This window comes from Anomaloglossus baeobatrachus, chromosome 4, assembly GCF_048569485.1.
Source record: "Anomaloglossus baeobatrachus isolate aAnoBae1 chromosome 4, aAnoBae1.hap1, whole genome shotgun sequence".
NCBI classification, from domain to species: domain Eukaryota; kingdom Metazoa; phylum Chordata; class Amphibia; order Anura; family Aromobatidae; genus Anomaloglossus; species Anomaloglossus baeobatrachus.
In genome coordinates this window covers 294,728,768-294,754,549 of record NC_134356.1, presented here as the reverse complement: position 1 = coordinate 294,754,549, position 25,782 = coordinate 294,728,768, and the positions used below count along the sequence as shown (strand labels likewise).

Genomic DNA, 25,782 nt, shown 5'->3' with positions numbered 1-25,782 from the left:
TCACAAGTGCTCAATTATATTATGGTTTGGTAACCATGCCAGCATTGCGTGGGCCGGTAATAATTGATTGTAATGGAGTCTGCTCTGATTGAAACTTTCTAAGACATTTCACTGACTTTTTCCTGTCATTGATGTATTTATATGCTAGCTGATTTGACAGATGTTGGAATATTAGTCTTTTTAATATGGGGTATTTATAACTGGCTGTCTGTTATTCTTCCTCTATTGCGAAGCATTACATGCATTGCAGCAGACCTCTGTATATACACACATGGACAAAACATTTTGTACCCTTGTGTTAAAGAAAAAAAAAACACTGAAATAACTTGAAACTGCTGAGTAATTTTCAATTTACTGAATATCAACTAATGTAAATCAGATATTGCTGTTGAATTTTGGTTCAACGGAAATCAAAAATAAAACCTAATTAAAATGACCTGCACAAAATTGATGGTTCTCCTGGAAAAGATTGAATATAATTTGACCACAGGAACATGCTAAATTAAGGTGTGTCCTGTAATTAGCATTACAAGTGTCAACAAATTTGTAATCATTCAGTCTGCATATTTATTGGGTAAAAAGTAGTCACTGTGCTGTTTGTTATCATGTAATGTAGTATACTGAACATGAACTAAGGAGAGAGTTATCTCCGGGTATTAGAAAGAAAATTATGGACTAACGTTAAAGGTAAAGACTATATAGACCATCCCCAAACAACCTGTTGTAATTACATCTACATGTATTATTTAGAAACTTATGGTCTGTTAGACGGTAGCCAACCTCCCTGGAGGTCATGGGTCCTCCAACAGGATATTGACTGAAAATCGTAACTAAAAACATCCAAGAATGGATAAGAGAAAAGCATTGGACTTTTCTGAAGTAACCTTTTCTGAGTCCTGATCTAAATCCTATTGAACATCTGTGGAAAGAGCTTAAAATATGCAGTCTGGACAAGGCACTTTCACACATGAGACACCTGGAGCAGTTTGCTTATGATGGGATAAAAATACAATTGCATCTCAATAAGTTAGAATATCATCAAAGTGTTAATTTATTTCAGTAATTCAATACAAAAAGGGAAACGCATATATTATATAGAGTCATTACAAACAGAGTGATCTATTTCACGTGTTTATTTCTGTTAATGTTGATGATTATGGCTTACAGCCAACGAAAACCCAAAAATCATTATCCCCGAAAATTAGAATAATTACCACAAAACCCCTGCAAAGGCTTCCTAAGCGTTTAAAATGGTTTCTTAGTCTGGTTCAGTAGGCTACACAATCATGGAGAAGACTGCTGACTTGACAGATGTCCATAAGGCAGTCATTAGGAAAGAGGGGCGTGCACACTAATTTGAGGGCGAGGTGCTAGTGAATGGGAAGAACCCTTCAGTATACATATAGAGGTACACTGCACACTCAATGTGATGAATAATGTTTTAATTTATTGAAAATTCAAAAAAACCATGCAAAGGAAATGAACTAAAGACAGAAAATAGCTCTGACGTTGCGGCCACAGGCCTTGTTCACAGAGTCTGTCACTAATAGTTCTGTATTCCAGGGAGAATGCTGGATCAATATAGGGCCGTCCTATACAGCCAAGGCACGTGAGTGCCGGCGTCCACACAGGCTCAGGGAATACATCCCAGGCGTTCCTGTTATCCCATCCATACCCTATATGCAACTACTACCTCTATATTGATCCAGCATTCTCCCTGGAATACAGAACTATTAGTGACAGACTCTGTGAACAAGGCCTGTGGCCGCAACGTCAGAGCTATTTTCTGTCTTTAGTTCATTTCCTTTGCATGGTTTTTTTGAATTTTCAATAAATTAAAACATTATTCATCACATTGAGTGTGCAGTGTACCTCTATATGCATAAGGCAGTCATTGACACATTCCACAAGGAGGGTAAGCCACAAAAGGTCATTGCTAAAGAAGCTGGCTGTTCAGAGTGATGTATCCAAGGATATTAATGGAAAGTTCAGTGGAAGGAAAGTGTGGTAGAAAAAGGTGCACAAGCAACCGGGATAACCGCACCCTTGATAGGATTGTTAAGAAAAGGCCATTCAAAAATTTAAGGGAGATTCCCAAGGAGTGGACTGCTGCTGGAGTTAGTGCTTCAAGAGCCTCCACGCTCAGATGTATCCAAGACATGGGCTACAACTGTTGCATTCCTTGTGTCAAGCTACTCATGACAAATAGGCAATGCCAGAAGCGTATTACCTGGGCCAAGGAGAAAAAGAACTGGACTGTTGCTCAGTGGTCTAAGGTATTGTTTTCAGATGAAAGGAAAATTTTGCATTTCATTTGAAATCAAGGTACCAGAGTCTGGAGGAAGAGTGGAGAGGCCACAATCCTAGCTGCTTGAGGTCTAGTGTGAAGTTGCCACAATCAGTGATGGTTTGGGGGAGCCATGTCATCTGTTGGTATAGGTCCACTGTGTTTTATCAAGACCAAAGTCAGCGTAGCCGTCTACCAGGAAATTTTAGAGCACTTCATGGTTCCCTCTGCTGTCAAGCTTTTTGGAGATGGAAATTTCCTTTTTCCAGCAGGATTTGGCACCTGTCTACACTGCCTAAAGTACCAATACCTGGTTTAATGACCACAGTATCACTGTGCTTGATTGGCCAGCAAACTCGCCTGACCTAAACCTCATAGAGAATCAATTTATAGAGTATTGTCAAGAGGCAGATGAGACACCAGACCTAACAATACAGACGAGCTGAAGGCTGCTATCAAAGCAACCTGGGCTTCCATAACACCTCAGCAGTGCCACAGGCTGATCGCCTCCAGGCCACACCACATTGATGCAGTAATTCATGCAAAAGGAGCCCCAACCAAGTATTAAGTGCATTTACTGTACATACTTTTTAGTAGGCCAACATTTATGAGTTAAAAATATTTTTTTTCAGTTGGTGTTATATAATCTAATTTTCTGAGATAATGACTTTTGGGGTTTCATTGGCTGTAAGCCATAATCATCAACAATAACAGAAACAAACACTTGGAATAGATCACTCTGTATGTAATGCCTCTATATAATATATGCATTTCCCTTTTTGTATTGAATTGCTGAAATAAATTTAACTTTTTGAAGATATTCTAATTTATTGAGATGCACTTGTACTTGTAGACAAGTGCAGAAGTCTCTGAGAGTTACAGAAAACATTTGTTTGCCTCAGTATTAGAGATGATCCAACCCGTGGTTCAGTGTTTGTACCAAACTGAACCCGCCAAACCAAAACTTCAACCGGTCTGCTCATTCCTCCTCAAATGCTTGTACGACAAAATGTTAGTATCCTTATTCCTCTGTGCGGAGCATCTTGTACTCAGATGATGCTCTGCTGCACTACAGAGCCAGCAGTGGCACTATTCCTCTGTGCAGAACATTTTGCATTTGTAGATGCTCTGCTGTGCTGAGTACTTGATTGATTGCTCTCAGTGAGAAAAACAAAATTATAATCTTGTAGTTGTGATACCTTGCTGGCAGATTATTTGACAGCACAGGATTCCATGCAGGTTCTGGGAGGTACTGATTGCTTAGGTGTTCCACCTTCCTGGTAATTGTTCTGTTTCTTTACTGGGTATGCTCTCCCAGAACCTCACCAGTCGTACTTTCAGGTTCTGCAGTTGTGCTCTTGGCTTGTGTTTGTGCCTGTGTTCTAATCTAAGTTTCTTGACCCCGGACCATTATCTGACTACGTCTCTGCCCGCTCCCTGTTTTTGTCATTACCTCCTGGCTTTGGACCTTGGACTGTTCCCTGACCACGTCTCTGTCTGCTCCCTGAATCTATACATACTCTCCTGGAATTCTGACCCTCAGCCTATGACTTGACTGCGCTTCTGTTTATTCCCTGTGTCGTGACGTGTTGTCATGTTACCTTACCCCGGCTTGTCTGACTACTCTTTCGTCTACACTGCCGGTAAGTAGTGACTAGAATCACAATTAGGTTAAGGATGCAATCATTTTTGTCCAGGCCATTTTCATTAATTTTTTCTCTTGAACTACAATTCAAAAGCAATGTTTGATATTCATTAGTTGATATTCAATAAATTGAAAATTACCATACTTTTGTGAGTTCCAAGATATTTCATTGACCGTTGAGGTTTTTCTTACTTTAACAAAAGGTTGCCAACAATTTTTAGCGTGTAAATACACAGAATGGTTTTTAAATAATATACGGTTTAATATTGTATATTTCCTTGCTCTCTTGCTACTTATTGGGTCTTATACCATTCCAAAAAGGTTTCTTCACTTTATTGCTCTGAGAACATGTTGCGCTGCCAGAGTCGAAGAATATACGCCGCTTTACATGCTACGACATCGCTAATGCGATGTCGTTGGGGTCACGGAATTTGTGACGCACATCCGGCCGCATTAGCGTTGTCATTGTGTGTGACACCTATGAGCGATTTTGAATCATCGCAAAAACGTTCAAAATCGCTCATTGGTGACATGGGGGTCCCTTCTCAAATATCGCTGCTGGAGCGTGTACGATGTAGTTCGTCACTCCTGCGGCAGCACACATTGCTCCGTGTGACGCCGCAGGAGCGAGGAACCTCACCTTACCTGCCGCCGCCCGCAATGCGGAAGGAAGGAGGTGGGCGGGATGTTATGTCCCGCTCATATCCGCCCCTCCGCTTTGATTGGGCGGCCACTTAGTGACGTCGCTGTGACGCCGCAGAGCAGGTAAGTAGTGTGACGGGTCCGGGCGATGTTGTGCGCCGCGGGCAGCGATTTGCCCGTGTCGCACAACTGATGGGGGCGGGTACCCATGCTAGCGATATCGGTACCGATATCGCAGCGTGTAAAGTGGCCTTATGCCATAGATTTGTGGTGGTTGTTTCCATAATTTCTCAATAGATACTTATTTCTGTTATTGTATCCATGATGCCAAATTTGAAGTAGTGATTTGTTGTACTTTTTCAGCTTGAATGACAATAACCGAAACTACTTATATGAAAGCTATTTCACTGCATGTTGACTAATGACCATTGAAGTTACAAGCTGCTTTGTTGCCATGACAACACATCTGTCTGACAATTCACCTTCATGGAAATTTAATGGTAACCTGTCACATGAAACTGCTTTATGATCTGTAGGCTTGATGTTATAGAACAGGGGAAGCTGATCAGACTGATTATGCTTTTCTGGAAATAGTTATCGAAAATCTTGCATTGTATTATCTGAATTCCCTTGTGTTTATACACATATGAGTTCAGTGGGCGATCCTGTTCATTGACAGTCTTCCCTTTGTGACTGTGCATACAGAGATAACTGTCAATCACTAAGTTGGACCGCCCACTGGACTCGTATGCAAACATCCGGGATTTCAATGAATAAAATGCAAGTTGAACTGAATCTTTGCTAGTAAACCGATATCACTCTGCCAAACTTCTCCTTTTCTATATCATGCTGTCCACAGATATATACACATTGTATATACACTGTGACAGATTCCCTTTAAAGCAATAGCCCAACCCTTTTTTTTTTCACCTTGTATTAGAGTGTTGTAAATTTAAGTCCCATGTTCCTGTCTTATACTCACCCTCAAGCTTTGTTATCCTTTTTCAGTGTTGCTCCGGCCTTGTGGCACCATCTTGTGACTAACTTCTGACTAGCTGGAAGTCAGAAGTTACGTCACAGGCGCCCAATGCAACTCTGAGAGCCAGAATGAGAGTTGTATTGAGTTGTGACCTCCAGCTCAGTTCATGAGCACTGGAGCTGCCATCAGTTCACAAACTTCAAAAGACCATTGACGCTGATAACAGATAAAGATGGTGGAAGATGAGTATTAGGGTACCGTCACACTTTAGCGACGCTCCAGCTATCCCACCAGTGATCTGACCTGGTCAGGATCGCTGGTGCGTCGCTACATGATCGCTGGTAAGCTGTCAATCAGGCAGATCTGACCAGCGACTAGTGACCAGCCCCCATCGACGCGTGGAAGCGATGCCGAGCTTGGTAACTAATGTAAATATCGGGTAACCAAGCGCTTAGTTACCCGATATTTAGCTTGGCTACCAGCGCACACCGCTTAGCGCTGGCTCCCTGCACTCGTAGCGAGAGTACACATCAGGTTAATAAGCAAACCGCTTTGCTTATTTACCCGATGTGTACTCCGGCTACATGTGCAGGGAGCAGGCAGCCGGCACTGGCAGCCTGAGAGCGGCGGACGCTAGTAACCAAGATAAATATCGGGTAACCAAGCAAAGCACTTCGCTTGGTTACCCGATATTTACCTTGATTACAGCTTACCGCTGGCTCCCTGCACATTCAGATCGTTGCTCTCTCGCTGTCAAACACAGCGGGAGAGCAACGTCCAAAAAATGAACCAGAGCAGTGTGTAACAAGCAGCGATTTCACAGCAGGGGACAGATCGCTGCTCAGTGTCACACACAGCGAGATCGCTAATGAGGTCACTGGTGCGTCACAAAAACCGTGACTCAGCAGCAATCTCGCTAGCGATCTCGTTATGTGAGAAGTACCCCTAAGACAGGGGACAGGGAACTTTAGGCTAAGGACAAAAAAAAATTGCATTCCACTCAGACCCATGTTACCCTATGGGGCCGCTCCCATGTACGATTTTTTTTTTCTTAGCGCTAATCGGGCCGAGAAAACAATCTCCGCATCCTGCGGGTGGAATCCAATTTGTTTTCACTCGCACCCATACAAGTCTATGGGTGCTAGAGAAACATTGCTCTGCACTCGCATTACACCGGAGTGCAGTGTGATAATCGTATCTGCTGATAATGGAAGAGATGGGGAGATTGGTCCCTCCTTCTCCTCCACAGCTGTGTTCCATTCGCAGTCTCGCATTACAGTATAATGGCACTCGGCTCACAGTTGCAGCAGAGCGGAAGCCGAGGGTCATTAGCATAACGCTCTCGCATCAGATCTAAATGCCGTTGTGTACTTAGCCTTAAAGCATCACTCCAGTGCTGTAGCAGTGCGTCAAGTCCCTTTTACTTATATAATTGTCACAAAATAGTGCTACTTATTGGAAAATATGTAGACCTACATCACACCCTAATGTGAGAACAAAACTTGCTGCTTACTAGATTAAAAAGTGCTGACTCGACTCACCGGTATAATATGTCCCTATGGTATAAGATAGGGACATTTTTTTTGTACTGATTGACTTGTAAGCATGGTATACGTGTTAATTCTATTAAAGATCTGCAAATGCATTATTGTACATTGGGTAATAAGCTTGAAATGTTTTTTAATTTGATTTACCTATATGTATTATTTGTAACTGGTAAGAGAGTAGTAAATTCTTAAAATAAATGAGAAGGTTTCTACTATTTACCACAGTGGAATAAATAAAAAATCCCATTGACACTTATATAGCTCAGAGTTTTATAGGTGTGAACAGCGTCACACAAGCACTGAAACAAATTGGTCTGACATGGTACGTGAGGAAACAGAGTACATACGGTAAGGCTGCTTTCACACATCCGGTTTGTGCTGAGTGGCACAATCCGGCTCAAAAACATATGCAACGGATGTGGCGAAAGAAAACGGATCCGTTGCATAAGTTTTTCCATGCGGCCTGTCCGGTTTTTGACGGATGCGGTTTGATACTGAGCATGCGCAGTGCAAACAACCACATCCGGCGGCCGGATGGGGTTTTTGCCGCATTGCTTGCATTGCTTGTATTGTGAATCGCGCCAGATCCGGCGCGATGCGGTTTTTTAGCCGCACCAAAAAAAAGGGCCAGGCAACGTTCCATCCGGTCGCCGCATGGGCTAAATATGCCGCATCTGGCAAAAACTGGACGCAACGCAAGGCCATGCGGCACAATACGGCGCTAATGCAAGTGTATGCGGGAAACAACGCAACCGTCGGCAAAAAAAAAAAAGGTTGTGTTTTTTCTGCACAGCGCCGAATTGTGCCGCATGGCAAAAACCGTATGTGTGAAAGCAGCCTAAGTCTTTAATATCCAATGACCTGAGCTGGCCATGTTTCCAGCATAATAAATTCTCTCTGTTGGATGATCAGGGGAGAACGAGGCACTGGAGTTGAGCATTGGAAGCTTTCATTATCATGCAGAGATTTTCCAACATTCTTAGTGAGGGGAAACCAATCCTTCCTTTTCATCATGTAAACCAGATATATATCCTGTACTCCCACTCATGCACCTTTGTGAAATCTTAGCTCCTTACACGTACCTGGAGATTCTGAAAATGGGCACACGTCTCCTTCTAAACCATTATCTGCATACCTATAGCTTCAGTGTAATTGTATTTAGTATCATTCGTTTTCTACATTTCTAATATATCCGACTTAAAGCGTTTATAAATTTATCGCGCTCGTCAGGGATTCCATGGAAACTGCATTAGGCATAGGAAATATTTTTAATATTTGACATGGTATGTGCTAGCTGTTAGATTGAGATTTTACATATTTTTAGGTTACTTTTCATAATGCCCAAAAAAAGAAAATTGTCACAGAGGATGCATCTTGGCATATGCATTATGTTTCTTCCATTCTATTGATAGTGTTTCTATTTTTCTGTGGTCAAGTTTTTTTTTTTTTAGGATATTTTAAAGGGAACCTGTCACCAGAATTTTCGCTATTAAACTAAAAGAATCCCCTTCTGCAGCTCCTGGGCTGCATTCTAGAAAGGTTCCTCTTGCTACTGGGCCCCCTTTCAGACCTAAATAAACACTTTATAAAATCTTACCTTTTGGTATGCTAATGAGCTTTCCTGGCCACAGGAGCGGACTGTATTGCGTCCGTTATTCCCTCTCCTGTTCGCCGTCTCCCAGTGTTGATTGACACATAGATGAGGCCGCCTCCCACATCTTCCACAGTGCTCCTGAAGTCTCGCGCATGCCCAGTGGCACTATCACGGGACTGATCACTGTTCAAATCGCCAGTGCCGGTGATCTTATTGCGCAGGCGCGAGATTATAGGCGGGTACTTGGATGACGCTGGTGATGACAGTTTCATCACCAGCGTCCTCAAAATAGCCGCCCATAATCTCGCGCATGCGCAATAAGATCACCAACACTCGTGATTTGCAATGTGCTGTCCAGCAATAGTGCCACTGCGCATGCATGCGCGAGATTATGGGTGGCTACTTGGATGACGCTGGTGATGAAAATGTCATCACCAGCGTCATCCAAGTACCCACCCATAATCTCGCGCCTGCTCAGTCCCGCGATAGTGACACTGGGCATGCGTGAGACTTCAGGAGCACTGTGGAAAATGTGGGCGGCGGCCTCATCTGTGTCAATCAACACTGGGGGACGGCGAACAGCGCGGCAGGACAGGGAATAACTGACGCAATACAGCCCGCCCCCGTGGCCAGGAAAGCTCATTAGCATACCAAAAGGTAAGATTTTATAAAGTGTTTATTTAGGTCTGAAAGGGGGGCCAGTAGCAGGATGAACCTTTCTAGAATGCGGCCCAGGAGCTGCAGAAGGGGATTCTTTTCACTTCATAGCGAAAATTCTAGTGACAGGTTCCCTTTAAAATGTACAGTATACTAATTAGAAAATTTGGTCATACTAGAAAGAAATGTACTAGCAAGTTGAATAAACAGCCTTGCTGTGTTTCGATTGTAATTGCAGATTTATTACTGAGCACAGCAAATGGCTTGAATTAATGGAAGCGAAAAAGATATAACATTGCATAGTATTTGACTTTGGAGAAATGTGCCATGATTATAAGTGGTTTAAGGCTATGTGCGCACTAGAAATGTGAAGTTTCTCAAGAAAATTTCTTGAGAAACTTCTGCCAGTGAAAGATTTCCGGACCTGCGGAAAAAATCCGCACCAAATCCGCATGCGGTTTTGCCGCGGATTTGCCGCGGATTTACCGCAGGTTTGTCCCTGCAATAAATAATAAAGATAATCGATAGACAGATAATGGATAGAGGGAAAGATGGATAGATGAATAGATGAATAGATAGATAGAGGGATAGATAGATAGATGAATAGATGAATAGATAGATAGATAGAGGGATAGATGGATAGATAGATAGATAGATAGAGGGATAGATAGATAGAGGGATAGATAGATAGAGGGATAGATAGATAGATAGATAGATAGATGAGAAAAACCTATATAATGTTCCACCTCCCTGCATTTTCTAAGCTGGCACCCTTTAGTGACTTTCATGTGGCACTAAAGGGTGCTTAGCCTTGTATTTAGCCATAAAATAAATAAATAATTAAAAAAAAACGACGTGAGGTCCCCCCATTTTTTGTAGCCAGCTAGGGTAAAGCAGACGGCTGCAGCCTGCAGACCACCGCTGGCAGCTTCACCTTGGCTGATAATCCAACACAGTGGGCACCCCACGCTGTTATTTTAAATTATATAAATAATTTAAAACAAAAAACGTGCGGTCCCCCCCATATTGGATCACCAGCCAAGGTAAAGTGGACAGCTGGGGTCTGATATTCTCAGACTAGGGAGGTCCACTGTTATTGGACACTCCCCAGCCTAAAAATAGCAGGCCGCAGCCGCCCCAGAAGTTGCGCATCCATTAGACGTGCCAATCCTGGCGCTTTGCCCCAGCTCATCCCGCGCCCTGGTGCGTTGGCAAACGGGGTAATATATGGGGTTGATGCCAGATGTGTAATGTCACCTGGCATCAAGCCCTGGGGTTGGTGAGGTCAGGCGTCTATCAGATACCCGACATCACCAACCCAGTCAGTAATAATTAAAAAATAGACAACAAAAAAAGTTTTATTTGAAAAAACACTCCCCAAAACATTCCCTCTTTAGCCAATTTATTGAAAAGAGCACAATCAATTCCACGTCCGGCGTAATCCAATAAGGGGGGGGGGGGGGCTGTCCCAGTCAATGAAGAACAGAATGTTCCCCATTGGCTGGGAGAGCAATGCAGTGACCTGAGCTAACATCAATAGGTCAGCTCAGGTCACTGCAGGGGATGACGAGCGCTGCCATCAGGAGCATAGATGAGATCATTACCTTCTGTGATCATCTCCTGTACTGCTGACGTCAGCGCTGTCACTGACTTCTATGCCCGCCACGTTGTCAGAAGTATCGCGAGAGCCCGTGACGTCACCGCTAGTGACAGTCTCGGGCCGCTCGCGAGACGGGCATAGACAGCAGTGACAGCGCTGACGTCAGGAGGGAGGAGATCGTCACAGCAGGTAATGATCTCACCTCCTGACAGCAGCGATCGTCATCCCCGCGGCTCCCAGCACTGCAGGATGTCAGCGTCTGCCTGCGCTGCCGCGTGACAGGCTGCTGACACTGCGGGCAGACACTGACACCCTGCAGTGCAGGCAGCCGCGAGGCCGGAGCAGGACACAGACTGCACGGGCACCTGGAGGTCGCACGGAAGTGCTTCTGTGCGGCGTCCAGGGAGTGCGACGTCTGTGTTTACTCTGCTCCGCTTCCTCTTCCTGGCATAATGACATCGCTTCCTGCAAAACCGCAGGCAGCGATGAGCATTCCCGCAGGTAATTCGCGGCTATTCCGGTGGTATACCGCACATCATTGCTACCTGCGGAATACCCCCGGAATACCGCAGGTACCTGCGGAAATTAATGGACATGCACATTTTCTCAAGAAAGTTTCTCGAGAAAATTTTCTCAAGAAATTTTCTTGAGAAAAATCCGCACAGTGCGCACAACTATTTTTTTTTCTCATTAAATTTCATGGGAAATGTCTGCACAAAGATTGCAGACATTTCTCAAGAAATTTCCGGGGCAAATCCGCGGGTAAATCCGCAGGTAAAAAGCTCTAGTGCGCACATAGCCTAAGGCAATAATGTCTCTAGAACATGCTGACTGGTGTTTGATTATTATAGCTTAGAATCTACCATAGAAACAAAAAGTGTCATTAGAGGGGGTTTCCAGCACAATAAAAAGATCTGCCTTTCCCTGTTATGATTTCCCAATCCCACCTGTCCCCTTTAGTTTTATTTTTTAGCTCCTTTCAGCCACATGCAGGCATCCTTGTGGTTTATCATCATTATTACTATTCTAAACCTCCTGCTATCTCTTCCCCTGTGTCTCTAGACTGCATTTTTCAATCAGCAGGACTTCCTCTGTCCCACAGCTCACACTCCCACCTTCAGTGCCCGCCCCCCTCCGCCTACAAAGCGCGATCTACAGCAGGGATGGGGCATCTCCAGCCCCTGGGCCGTATGCATACACTGGAAGATTACTTTGTGGGTGGTGTAAGTCTGCAATGCGCTCTTGTCCCACAGAAGAGGAGCCGCTGCCCCGGTGTCCCCCAGGTTTGTTTGTGCCCCCAGGCCTGTCTGAGCCCCTCCAGCCTCCTGAGACCTCTGTCTGTGCCCCTGCAGCCACCCCGCATGCCCCAGCAGCCACCCCGCATGCCCCAGCAGCCACCCCGCATGCCCCAGCAGCCTCCCCAAGCCTCCATGTGTGCCCCAGCAGCCTCCCCAGGCCTGTGTGTGTGCCCCAGCAGTTTCCCCAGGCTTGTGTGTGTGCCCCAGCAGCCTTCCCAGGCCTGTGTGTGCGCCCCAGCAGCCTCCCCAGGCCCGTGTGTGTGCCCCAGCAGCCTCCCCAGGCCCCTGTGTGTGCCCCAGCAGCCTCCCCAGGCCCCTGTGTGTGCCCCAGCAGCCTCCCCAGGCCCCTGTGTGTGCCCCAGCAGCCTCCCCAGGCCTCTGTGTGTGCCCCAGCAGCCTCCCCAGGCCTCTGTGCGTGCCCCAGCAGCCTCCCCAGGCCTCTGTGCGTGCCCCCGCAGCCTCCCCAGGCCTCTGTGCGTGCCCCCGCAGCCTCCCCAGGCCTCTGTGCGTGCCCCAGCAGCCTCCCCAGGCCTCTGTGCGTGCCCCAGCAGCCTCCCCAGGCCTCTGTGCGTGCCCCAGCAGCCTCCCCAGGCCTCTGTGCGTGCCCCAGCAGCCTCCCCAGGCCTCTGTGCGTGCCCCAGCAGCCTCCCCAGGCCTCTGTGCGTGCCCCAGCAGGCTCCCCAGGCCTCTGTGCGTGCCCCAGCAGCCTCCCCAGGCCTCTGTGCGTGCCCCTGCAGCCTCCTTAGTGCTGTATATACCACCAGCAATGTTTGTGCCCCAACTCTGTGCCCTCTAGTGATGTATATACCCCAGTGATGTTTATGCCCCCAGCTTCCCTAGGGATGTATATTCCTCCCAGCCCTCCCCAGTGATGTGTATACCCTCAATGTCTACTGTGAGGTCTTTGAACCCCAGCCTCCCCAATGATGTATATTCCTCTCAGCCCTCCCATGTGATGTATATGCCCCCAGCATCTCCTGTGATTTATTATGCCTGCAGCGTCTCCTGTGATGTATATGCCCTCAGCAGTCCCAGGCAACACAAAGCTGGTAAAGCAGTTCTGAGAAGCAACAAGATCAATATCGCCTATCACAGCCGCACCAAAGAGTAGAAGCTCCAGCCGCCACAGTGAGTTAACGGTTTGACCAAATATAGCAGTGTATTTTTCAAGTTGTGCGGCCCCCGAATGTTGGTAAATGTTCAAATAACCCTTGACAGAAAAAAAGGTTCCTCACCCCTGATCTAGAGACTTATACAGTCTCAAGATGGATAAATCGCTGCCCACAGTTTCTCCATAGTAAATGTTGTTTAGCGACTTTCCTCCCATCAGTTATGTTACAATTTCTGACACTGACTGGGTCAGTGTAGTGTAGGGGAGCAATTAATCATATAATAATGTAATATAGCACTATGGAATACCTATCACCTAGCCCATCTGGCTAAAGTCACAAGCCAATACATTACTTTTTCTTTGTGGAGTCTGCAAAGTGCTCTCTCTGCTCTCCTACCTATGCAATTCCCCAGTCACTCTAAACTTGCTAATGTCGCTGCTGCACAGCTGCTGGCAGAGCCATTTAAAGCTTAGACTGAAATCTCTCTACTCTGTGCTCTGAAGTGAACGGACTACATAGTTTTAGGTCACATCAACTTAGGAACAAATCAGAATTGTCTGACCTTTAATTCCCTTTAACCCCTTCACAACAAATGACATACATTTATGTTATACTAGCTGTACTACCCGGCTTCGCCCGGGTTAATAACTGTTGTTAACAAAATAGAATGTATTAACAAAAATGTATTCTGCACACATTATCCACTGCCCAGGATAGTAACTGTCTCTTTGTTTCTCTCCCATTCTCTGTCTGTCTCCCCCTCTGTATATCTCTCTGTCTCTCTCTCTATCTCTTTGTCTGTCTGTCTCTTTCCCTGTCTGTCTCTGACTGTCTGTCTCTTTCTCCGTCTGTCTCAATCTTTCCCTGTCTATCTATCTGTCACTTTCGCTGTCTGTGTCTTTCCCTGTTTGTCTCTGTCCCTCTCTTTCCCTCTCTTACCCTGTCTGTCTCTTACCCTCTCTTTCCCTGTCTGTCTGTTTCCCTGTGTCTCTTTGTCTGTGTCTGTCTCTTTACCTGTCTGTGTCTGTCTCTTTACCTGTCTCAGTCTCTCTTAACCTGTCTCTCTCTTTCCCTCTCTTTTCCTTTCTGTCTCTTTGTCTTAGTCTGTCTCTTTGTGTCTGACTCTTACCCTGTCTGTGTCTGTCTCTTTCCCTGGCTGCATTGTGACACGCCAACGTTCCATATAAGGGCGTGAATGCGCATTCTTCTGAAGTTCTAGCTGCACTGTGGCTCCCAGCTCCATTTGCTTTAATGGAGGTGGGTTTTTTGGTGAACAACTGTAAAGCGCGGGGTTAAAATTTCCCCTCAAAACATAGCCTATGACGCTCTCGGGGTCAAGAAGTGTGAGTGTGCAAAATTTTGTCGCTGTAGCTGAGACTGTGCAGATGCCAATCCCGGACACACGCACACACACACACACACACACACACACACACACACACACACACACACACACACACACACACACACACAGCTTTATATATTAGATGTCATGCCTCTGAGTCTGATGCTGGCTCGCATGCAGAACCCAAATCTTTTCCTGCAATTAATGGCTGATTTAATCATCCATTATGTGCCTTTAACAGCCGTGGCTGTTAACTGGTAAATGCCGATGTCAATCTTTGACAGTGACATTTACATTTAACAAGTGTAGACTGGTGGGGTGGGGGGGTGCATCATTACATGTGTCAATCGGTGCACCCGTGACGTGATTCCGGGGCGATGATTGGTTGTCATGTCAGCTGGAGGTCTGCTGAAGACCTCCCATGCCTGTCATTATAATACTCCTTTGCAAGCCAGCATTTATCTGGCGTTCATAGGTGATTGATTGTAATTTTCACTTTACATAGCAATGCTGATGCACTGCTATGTATAGCACTAGCTGTCAAATAGCCATAGCTTCAAGCTCCCTACGGGGATTAAATACAGTAAAAAGGGAGAAAAAAAATTCAAATCGCTCACCTTATTGCCCCATTAAAAATAAAATAAACCAAAAAATACACATTAGGTATTGTTGCATTCATAAAAGTCCTATCTATCAAAATATATCATGAATAAATCCAATTGGAGAATAGCATAATGAGAAAAAAATCTGAACACCAGAATTTTTTTTTTCTTTTTGCCTGCAATAACATTGCAATAGAATGCAATAGGAGGTGATAGAAACATCTCATCTTGCCCAAAATCATATCAGTAAAATTGTCAGCTTACAGCGCAAAAGATAAGTCCTCACGTACCCATTTTCCACAAAACTGAATGCATCGCCGGTCTTGGAAAATGGAGATACAGCCAACAATTTTGTTTTTTTCTTGCTTTGTTTTTTTTTTTTTTTTTTTTTGTTACAAATTTCAGATTTCTTGTTTACCACTTAAAATAAAAAAAAAAACTATGCATGTTTGGTATCTGCATAATTGTACTGACTTAGAGAATCATACAGTATTACCTGTATTGTATATATTGTAAATAATAAGTAAATTGTAAAGTTGCAGCTTTTTTTTTTTTTGCAATTTCAACGCTCTTGGAATTTTTTCCCACTTATAGCATCATGATAAAATAAATGCCATTCAAAAGCTCAACTCGTCCCACAAAAAACCCAAACCCTCAAACGGCTACTGTATGTGAACTGAAAAAGCTCTCTGAAGATGGAAAGGAAAAAAACAAAACCGAAAATCAGCCATGGTGAAAAGATTACTCTGAAATATTCACTTTATACTTATACTGATAGATCAACATCAATGTTAGATGTTGTGTGTACATGGTCACCTGACCTAATTGAAATCTATCTTGTCTGTCTGATCATTTTATTTAATGCCTACAATGTAACCTTATATTATTGAGAGCCACTGGATATGCTTTTGTATTTATGCTGTTTTTTCGGTTGGCGCCTGATCAAATTTATCGAAGCTGCTGGTCAGTTTTCTGATATAGTTGTAAAAAGATAGTTTGAAATGTGTTCACGACAGTTTCGGGCAGCTCTGCCATAATGGGTGAAACTGGATTTGGCCAAGGGCATGACAGGGATAGCAGTGCCGATTGTCATGATGAGCTGCAGCATGCCTTACACCACAAATCCTATTCCATACACAAGCTGGAGTAAGGTTTGTGGCTATGCGCACACAACACTTTTCAGATATACTGTATTGAACGTGTTTCATGCATGACAGGTGATCTGCCATAGAAACAGTCCGTAAAGTAAATCAGTATTGCAAAAAAAGGGCCTAGCGTGTTCTAGACAGTATGCCAGGTCCCTGGCTTCCCATACCCAAGCAGGTTTAAACCGCATAAAGAGGTAACATTTGGTTAGGGACCCCATAAATAAGAGATTACCGGGAAGTTGTTATGGGGCAGTAATGAATTGATCAATACATTAGCTAGTCTATCTTGTTAGGCCCTATGCATATTGTGTCTGAGGAAGAGTTGAGCAAAGAGATTTGCAGTACCCTGGTCTAGTGTCCACTGTGTTACTCCAGGGCATGGGTACACTTCCTCTGCTGGCAATTGGATGTGTCATCCTTGGTGCTGCTTGTGATTACTAGGCCTCCGCAACATCTTGACATTGCATGAGTGTGGCCTATACGCTAGTGATGGGAGAACCCCCAATGTTCGGGAGCTTCGCCCAAATGTTTAGTAAAGATCAAGTTCAGGTTATGAGATATCGTGAACTTGCTTCTGAACACCAGACTCGGGCTTTACAGTTATGGAATGGTTCCGGGGGGGGGGGGCTTTAAAATAAAGAATATAGTATAATAGCATAATAAACCTTGTCATTATACTTCCAGGTCCTGCGACGCATCCTGCAGACTCTGTCTCCTGGCCGCTTCTGCTTCCATGTCCGATCATTACTGTGCCCCCGGGTAATCAGCTCTGCTTCATCACTCTGCACAGACAAGGGTCTATACAGAGTGAGAAGCAGAGAAGGCATTGTCAGCTCTGCTTCATCGCTCTGTACAGACCAGCATTTATACAAAGAGAGAAGCAGGCTGACACTGAGGCCGGAGTTCCACTTGCGTATGGCTTGTGCAGTCACGCATCGGCATCACCTGGCACGGACTAACACTGGCCGGTGATGCGATGCGAGACTCGCACAGTGACAGTCAAAGTTCAATTGAGTCCATGAGCCGAAGACTGCCGAGTGACGAGCAGTGCAGTGAATATCCCCAGAAGTTGACAGGACGTTCAATTACGTCATAGCCATGTGACCAGTCTGTAAGCCGATGTCTGTACAACATTCACGCCAGACTGGTCACTTGACTATGACTTCATGGAAGGTCCTGTAAGTCATTGGTGGTTACCCGGTAGCACAGCAATGATCGGAAGCAGAAGCGACCGGGAGACAGAGTTTGCAGGGCACATCGTGGGGGCAGTAAGTATGATCATAATGTTTTTTAATAATGTGCTTTTTTTTTTTTTTTTTTTTTTTTTTTTTTTTTTTTATATACAGCCCCTGGACTTGAATTGTAAGGCTAGTTTCACACATCCGGCTTTTCGCCAGTTTGCTGGATTCGGCACACTCCAGTACAGTGCATACATTACAATGGCAGTGCCGCAACTTCCGGATCACATGGTCACATGCTCCAGTGATATGACAGCATGTGACCGGCGCTTGTCACGCTGCCATTGTACTGTACACACAGCACTGGCGTGCGCTGAATCAGGCAAAACTGCGAAACCGGATGTGTGAAACTAGCCTAACACGAGCTTCCCAGAAAGCTCGTGTTTGGGATCCTGTGCACGAACACTGTGTTCGGTACGAACCCCGAACTTTACAGTTCGGGTTCGCCCGTCACTACTATACGCTAGTCCTAACGCTATCTCATGATGTATGTCGCATCTCAATGCCATGATTAGTGATGAGCGAACACTACCATGCTTGATACTCATTAAGAGCATTTTGATGCTTGAATGGACTCTACTCAAACACCTGAGTATAATGGAAGTCAATGGGGGACTCAAGCATTTTTCCAGAAGACTTCTCAGAAAAAATGGTAGACTCCCCCATTGAGTTCCATTGTACTCAGGTGCTCAAGTCGAGCCCATGCAAGCATCTAACTGCTCTTAACAAGACCTGAACATGGTATTGCTTGCTCATCACTAGTTATGATGTTTTGGCACTTTTGAGCATAATAGTAACGCCCAAGATGCTGACATTTGAATGCTGGCCGATGAAATTTGTTCTGTCCTTGCCCGGCTGCCAAGGTGTATTGATGTGGACACTGGACCTGGGTCCTAGGAATCTTTGCTCCTCTCTCATCAAAGAGTTTCAAAGGCAGTATGTGTCAGGAGGATTTCTTGTCTTATTCCTCTATCTTTTGATGCTCTCGCATCAGATGCCATACGCAAGTGGGTGCGAGGCCTAAGAATGAATCTCCATGGTACGATTGCCTCATACTGCCAACGGCCTTGCCAAACTATAGCCATGAATGAATTCTTAAAGGGGATTTTTCATGAACAATTTTCATTTTAATCAATAGATCTGGGAATTTAATAATTTCCACACTTGCATGTTATGTAAATGTGCCCCTGCTATGTACTGTGTAATGGTCGTGTCTGACAATACAGGGACATGGTCTGATCATACCACAGCTCCTGGACAGGGGAGCATGTAAAAATAAATGCAAACATAACAGCACGGAATTACAAATTATTCTTTCTTTGAAGTAAAACATTTTTTAAAAACATGCAGGGAAAATGTATACCTCACAAAAAGACTTAGCTGTGACTGTGCTGTAAAGTCTTTATACTCTCTTACATCCTCCCCTGCCCAGGAGATGTGGTATGATCAGACTATGTCCCTGTACGGTCAGACACGGCCATTACACAGTACATATATAAGATTATCTCAGCACAGGAACGTTTTTTTTTGTTTTTTTACACATTCAATTGTGGAAATTAATATTATTCCAAGCTCTATTGATTAAAATGAACTTTTTTCATGGGAAACCTCCCTTACGTTTGTGGCAACTCTTAGGTGATACCTGCAAATTCATGCTCTATTTCTCCCTGGCTAGATTGCTTGCGGTAGTGCGGTGTGTGAATGCAGCCTAGAAATCGAGAGAACGTATGTGTCCCAAGTGTATTCAGTCTCTGCCTGGCTGATAGCTGAAGCTTCCAAAGTTTAAGCAGATTATTATGCAGCCATTTCATTAGTAATTAAATAGTGTTCCTCTGTAAGGTCCTATCGGTAATGAAAGTGCAGCCCAATGGGCGTAGTATACTGTAGTGATATACTGTGGGTGAGACGTTCCACTTATATAGTGAGTATAATGATGGCGTTGGTATATTTATGGAAAGAAAGGTTACTGGTCTAAATGGAAACGTGAGAATCTAGATAACGGCGCATTTGTCTAATGATGATGGAGCTCTCGGTGAGGATCGGCATGGCGCTGGCATATGCCATCTGTTGCAGTATGTAAGTGCTTTTGCTGTTTATCTGGACCATGCAGATGGACTGAACGTATTTTAAGGGGGGCACAAAGTTGTTTTGGTAACATTATTTTGTCCCTCGTTACTGGGGAATGATGCCTCAGAAGTGCAGTTCCTGACCTACGTGCCCTGCCTAGCTTACATAGTGGCAAGGCAGTGTGCTGCCTGGATCATTAGAAAGGAAATATGATCAGAGAAGAAGTCCACGTATCTAAGAAGGGAGGAGCGGAGGAGGGAGCTGGGTGCCTGGAGAGTAGCCTCTCATCCATAATCACACAGAGCCAGAGCTTTCAGCTCTTGCCAGGCATTGCCTCTCAGTAGAAGCATGCCCACTCTCCAGGATTAGTAGGTGAGGAGGGGAAATTCTCCATAGGAATGTGTGCTCCTGGAGAATAAGAGCTCTAATCCCGCAACATGAGCACTGTTTTCCTTGTGTATTTCTGCTGTCCTTGATTCCAACCGCTGACAGCTGCAGGCAAGTATACAGCACAACTGCTTGTTGATTCATGCAACAGTGTGTGTGTGTCAGTCACCGCTGCAGTGATTTCCCCAGTGTGCTGGGTAGTCCGAGTGGATTGTGTGCTTGCGAGAACACTAGTGGAAGGAGGTTAGGTAACTTACCGGTCCTTAGATTTCCCTACTTTAATGTGTCTGATGTCTCACTCATATCCTGGTATAATGACACCAGGATTATGGCGTCATTCGTAGACTTTTTTTTAGTCCATGTAACTGGTAGGAGAAAAAAAATCAAGGAATACTTTATAGAAAAAAAAAAAAAATGGAAACTTTCTCTAAATAGTTACGTAGTCCCTGAAGTATTCGCCGTAGGACACCGTGGTAGTATTTTTAAGCGTAGTGCTACTGCTTTTAGATTATTGCCTCTGTAAGCTATGTACATGCTTGTAATTAAATCCTGCATGAAAGATAGGGTATGCGACTTTTTTTCCCCTGTAATTATCAACCCCATCCTACAAACCCACTGCCATTTTTACCATCTACCTTAGTATGTTTTTTTAATTATAGTCCTTTACGTGAAGTTTTTTGCTATTTATATATCAGAAGCATAATCTGTAATTTGCAGAAATTGTGACCAGTTATGTAGTTCTCCTGTATATTAGGTTTGAGGCTCTACGTGCCATGAAATTTGTACATTGTAGCCACCATAATGTGCCCAGCTGTCTGCCGCTTCTCCCCCACAGCGTGGACCTTTCAGCATTCATCAGATGATGTCTAGGCTTTTGACACCTCTTTCAGACTATTTAGTTGTCACTTGTATGTTGTTGCCTTTTTAATTCTGCAGTCGGACTTGGATGGGAATTTTCATTTCAGATTTCTCGTGTCAAACTTCAGATGACATTGAGGGTCACTTTGATGACGTTACCACTTGAAAGGCAGTTTTTTTTTTCTTTTTGGCATGCAGACTTGTAAGAATGTTAATCTTTGGTCAGTATTGATTTTTATTAGAGTGTAATAAGTCTACAAAATGACATACAATTCTCCAATTTACAAACCCTTTACAAAAGGGCAATTGCCCAGAGTCTCTATAGATAGCAGGGATCTGATAGAATGGGTTGTGGGTTAGTCACAGGGGAAAAAAATGACTTCTGGGGAGTCTGTCAACATCTTCCTTCATCTGGAAATGTGTAGAAAATAACCCATCAAACCATTCCTAAATGGCAATGGATTCTGAGGCTAGAACATATTGTACCATTGCTCAAGAAATACTAATTACTTCTGAATTAACCTTTCCGCCTCTCTAAAAGCCATCTAAAATATTACTGGAAAGAGCAAAAGGTTCAATACTTAGAAGACCTCTTTCAGTCATCAGTTTTTCTCATATGCAAAAAAAAATTGATGGAAGATTCTCAAGCTTCTTCTTTTAGGAGTCAGTTTATATCAGACAGCATCTGAATGCTTAGTGAGTTGATACACACGGCGCTTCTCGGTGGTGCACAAGTAGGGTCCAAAACCATCTCAAGTAGATGTAGAAACTTTGTACTGAAGCTCAATGTGTATAGTGTTTTTTACTGTGAAGAACTTGTAATTGTAGGACCAGCACAAGCACAGACGTTTCGGTCAAAAGACCTTCATCAGTGTGCGTGCACAGGGTCCTCAGAAAGTATAGTAACGTGGCGAGCGGCGTAGCTGGTTATGACGTGGTGTCCTCTCCTGTCTGAGGTAATGATAGCAGTGTACACAGTGTCATAACCAGCTACGCCGCTCGCCACGTTACTATACCTTCTGATGACCCTGTGCACGGACACTGATGAAGGTCTTTTGACCGAAATGTCTGTGCTTGTGCTGGTCCTACAAGTTCTTCACAATAAAAAGCACTATTCACATTGATTTTGAGTGCCAAGTTTCTACACTTAGCATCTTGAAGGCTGTCCGTTTTTTTTGAACAATCCTATAAACTTGGATTGAATTGGACATTGCTCCATGTTTTGGCGAGTACCACTCAATCCGCAAAAATTCATGGATGTGTGAACAGTCCTATATCCTATAATGTGCATGACTTCTATGCGTGAAATACACAAAACTCGTACATGAAGAACTGACATCTGAATGAACCCCAACTTTCCTAGCTATAGATTGGCCTTGGCCTGTTGCTTTTTGATTCACATTTATATTCTCTCTCCGTACAAATCAAACAGGCAAGGCGGCCAAACCATGCAAATCCGTTCTGCAGGTAATGATTTCTAGTCAAATCAGACAGATGCAGATGGAGGTCATGGTCCTGGAAAGAGAAATTCCCCTTGATTTGTTTGATGATGATAGCGGTATGGTGCTCTTCACTTGTATAAGGCATTCATGCCTTCTTTGGTTTGTAAGGGCAGCTGCTAAAGAATGATGGCAATAGGTTGCAGTTTTCTGTGTTGCTGAGCGGAGATCTTTATTTTTTATTCTTTTTTACAGATTGCCTGTGTGTTAAAAATATTCTTTTTTGCAGTTGTTTGAGCTTTGCACTCAGAGGTTGGTTGGAATCCAGCTGATAACATTAAAAGAGTCTAGTTCCCTTCAAAGCCTATTTTAAAGAACATAAATCAATACATCTTCTCTCCAGGGCGACCTGCCTCATTTATGGTATGATGTAGTATTGATTTTATGTGTTCTTGGGAAGAATTGTGCATCTTTCTGTAAGAGAAAATACCGTAGGTAGAACTTCAAAGAAATCCTGGTCAAGTATATGTGTGGTGGTGAAAAATTCTTCATAAGTTTCTCTCACCTTGTTAACTACTTGCATTTAATTTGCCGGTTGCCTCACGATTGTCGTTTGTGCTTCACCATCCTTATTGTTGTAGAAAGCTTTGATTTCTCTTCTAAGATAAAATGCTGTCATCCTGCCAAGGTATCAATGCTGAAATACAGGGAAAATCCAGAGTTTACCATACTAGTATTCCACAATACCCTCTCACAGTGCCACAGGGGGCACTTAGTTAATAATATTCCACAGTACCCTCATAGTGTCTCAGGGGGAATTTAGGTAATATTACTGCATAGTACCCTCATAGTGTGGCAAGGGCCAATTAGCTAATATTATTCCACAGTACCCTCATAGTGTTGCAGTGGGAACTTAACATTACTCCATAGTACCCTCGCAATGTCGCAGGGATCACTTCGTTAATATTATTGAACAGTATCCTCATAGTGTCACAGGTGGCACTTAATAATATTTTTCTATAGTACCCTCACAGTGTCGCTGGGGCACTTAGTTTATATTACTCCATGGTACCCTCACAGTGTTGCATGGGCACTTAGTTAATATTATTCCATAGCACCCTCACAGTGTCGCAGGGGCACTTAGTTTATATTACGGTACTCCATAGTACCCTCACAGTGTCGCTGTGGCACTTAGTTAATATTATTCCATAGTACCCTCACAGTGTCGCTGGGGCACTTAGTTAATATTATTCCATAGTACCCTCAGTGTCGCTGGGGCACTTAGTTAATATTATTCCATAGTACCCTCAGTGTCGCTGGGGCACTTAGTTAATATTATTCCATAGTACCCTCAGTGTCGCTGGGGCACTTAGTTAATATTATTCCATAGTACCCTCACAGTGTCGCTGGGGCACTTAGTTAATATTATTCCATAGTACCCTCAGTGTCGTTGGGGGCGCTTAGTTAATATTATTGCATAGTGCCTCCACAATTTCGCAGGGGGCTCTTAGTTAATATTATTCCATAGTACCCTCACTGTCACAGGGGGCACTTAGTTAATATTATTCCATAGTACCCTCACAATGTCGTAGGGGAGCACTTAGTTAATATTATTCCATGGTACCCTCAGTGTCGTTAAGGACGCTTAGTTAATATTATTGCATAGTGCCCTCACAATTTCGCAGGGGGCTCTTATTTAATATTATTACATAGTACCCTCATAGTGTCACAGGGGGCACTTAGTTAATATTATTACATAGTGCCCTCACAATTTCAGAGAGGGCACGTAGCTAATATTATTCCATATAGTACCCTCAGTGTTGCAGGGGGCACTTAGTTAATATAAGTGAAGTTGATGTATTTCACTCGTTTTCTTTTTTCCTTTCAGTTGAGGACTCCCTTCACACCAATGCTTATTTTTATATAAATATCTTTGATGGGCACCATGACAAATCCATTATGAAAGAGACTTTTTTTTAATGGGTCTATCATGCTTTTATTTTTCTGGTGTGAAAACAACATAATGACGGTGCAAGGTCATTTAGACCAAAATGTACTTAACCCGTAATTCCGCATCCTAGACCCCTTTAGAGCATTGCTTTCTTTAATTGCAATGTATAACGGTATCGGCTGCCAAATTACGATGTTCAGGCTTATAATAACACTTATTTTTATATTATTACTAAATTATTCTTTTTTGTAGGTTTTTTTCCCTAGTCCTTTTTTTTTTTTTTTTTTTGCAGGAAAGAAATATTGTTTGCTGATTAAAAGCATATTCAAATGTCATCCGTGACGGGACTCAATGTTTGTTCCCTGACGTGGCAGAGCAATACTCCTGCCAAGCTATTCATACTCTTTGTTTCCAGACTGTTGAGCAAGTTACAATCCTTAAATACATGATAAATGATTCAGTTGGGTTATTATGCAGGTACATGGCAGGGGACAATACTCCACAAAGACAGAGTGGGATCTCTGCCAGCTAGTTACAAACCCACTAGAATGGAGAATAGTCATTGCTCACTAGTGTGTTCACGTTGTGAATAGCTGTGCAGACAAATCCGAACATATTTTTGTATTTCTTAAAATATGACAAGTAGTTTTGACACCTGGAAACCATATTTCCACATAGCAATTATAATTTATTAGAAATTAAGCTCTTAAGTGAATTGATTCCTTTTATTGGGGCTTGTAAGGATTGCCACTTTGGAGATCTGCAAAAAAATTGAACATGCACAGGCCTCAAACCAAGCTTATTTCTTAAGTCTGCATTGAATACAGTTAAGCAAAAAAAGAAACTAATTTGCTGGCTAAGCATCAATAAAACACAGTAAGAATACATCATTATTGAAAAATAACGCCTAAAATAGAAGCAGAAATGAACCTTTTTTTTACTCGCAAGGACAATGGCCCTAACAATAAGGAAAACTAGATTAGGTAGCTTATGAGACCTCCCCAAACATCCTATGCAATCACTATCCAGTAAAAAAAAGGTTTATAAAGTGGAGAAATGTGACATACGCATAAATAAATACAAACTGACCAAAGACAAGTAATGTATATCCCGGTATATGAAAAGGACAACTATTAGCAAATGCAAAGAAAAATTACCCAATATACATATCCATTTGTGAGATATGAATGATATACAGTATGAGTTACCAGAATATATTTTCTAGTATTTACTTAATACAGCGCAGGATACTCACATCTGTAATATACAACCAATAACAAAAATAATAGCAAATACAATGGTCTAAAGGGTGCTTTACACCCTGCGACATCGCTAACGATATATCGTCGGGGTCACGGTGTTTGTGACACACATCCGTCGTCATTA

The 25,782-nt window shown here is 43.5% G+C and overlaps 1 protein-coding gene across 7 annotated transcripts in view; it reads left to right on the top strand.

The window, feature by feature from the left end:
• The window catches only part of OSBPL8 (oxysterol binding protein like 8), a 351,787-nt gene that overhangs the window by 237,497 nt on the left and 88,508 nt on the right, over window positions 1-25,782 (top strand). For 2 of the 7 annotated variants that reach the window (XM_075344917.1, XM_075344914.1), the window contains exon 1: window positions 20,057-20,259. The exons of the other annotated variants lie outside the window; for them this stretch is intronic. The gene's annotated coding sequence lies outside the window, so the exon portion shown is untranslated. Of the gene's footprint in view, window positions 1-20,056; window positions 20,260-25,782 lie in introns of those variants that run through there. 7 annotated transcript variants of the gene reach the window in all.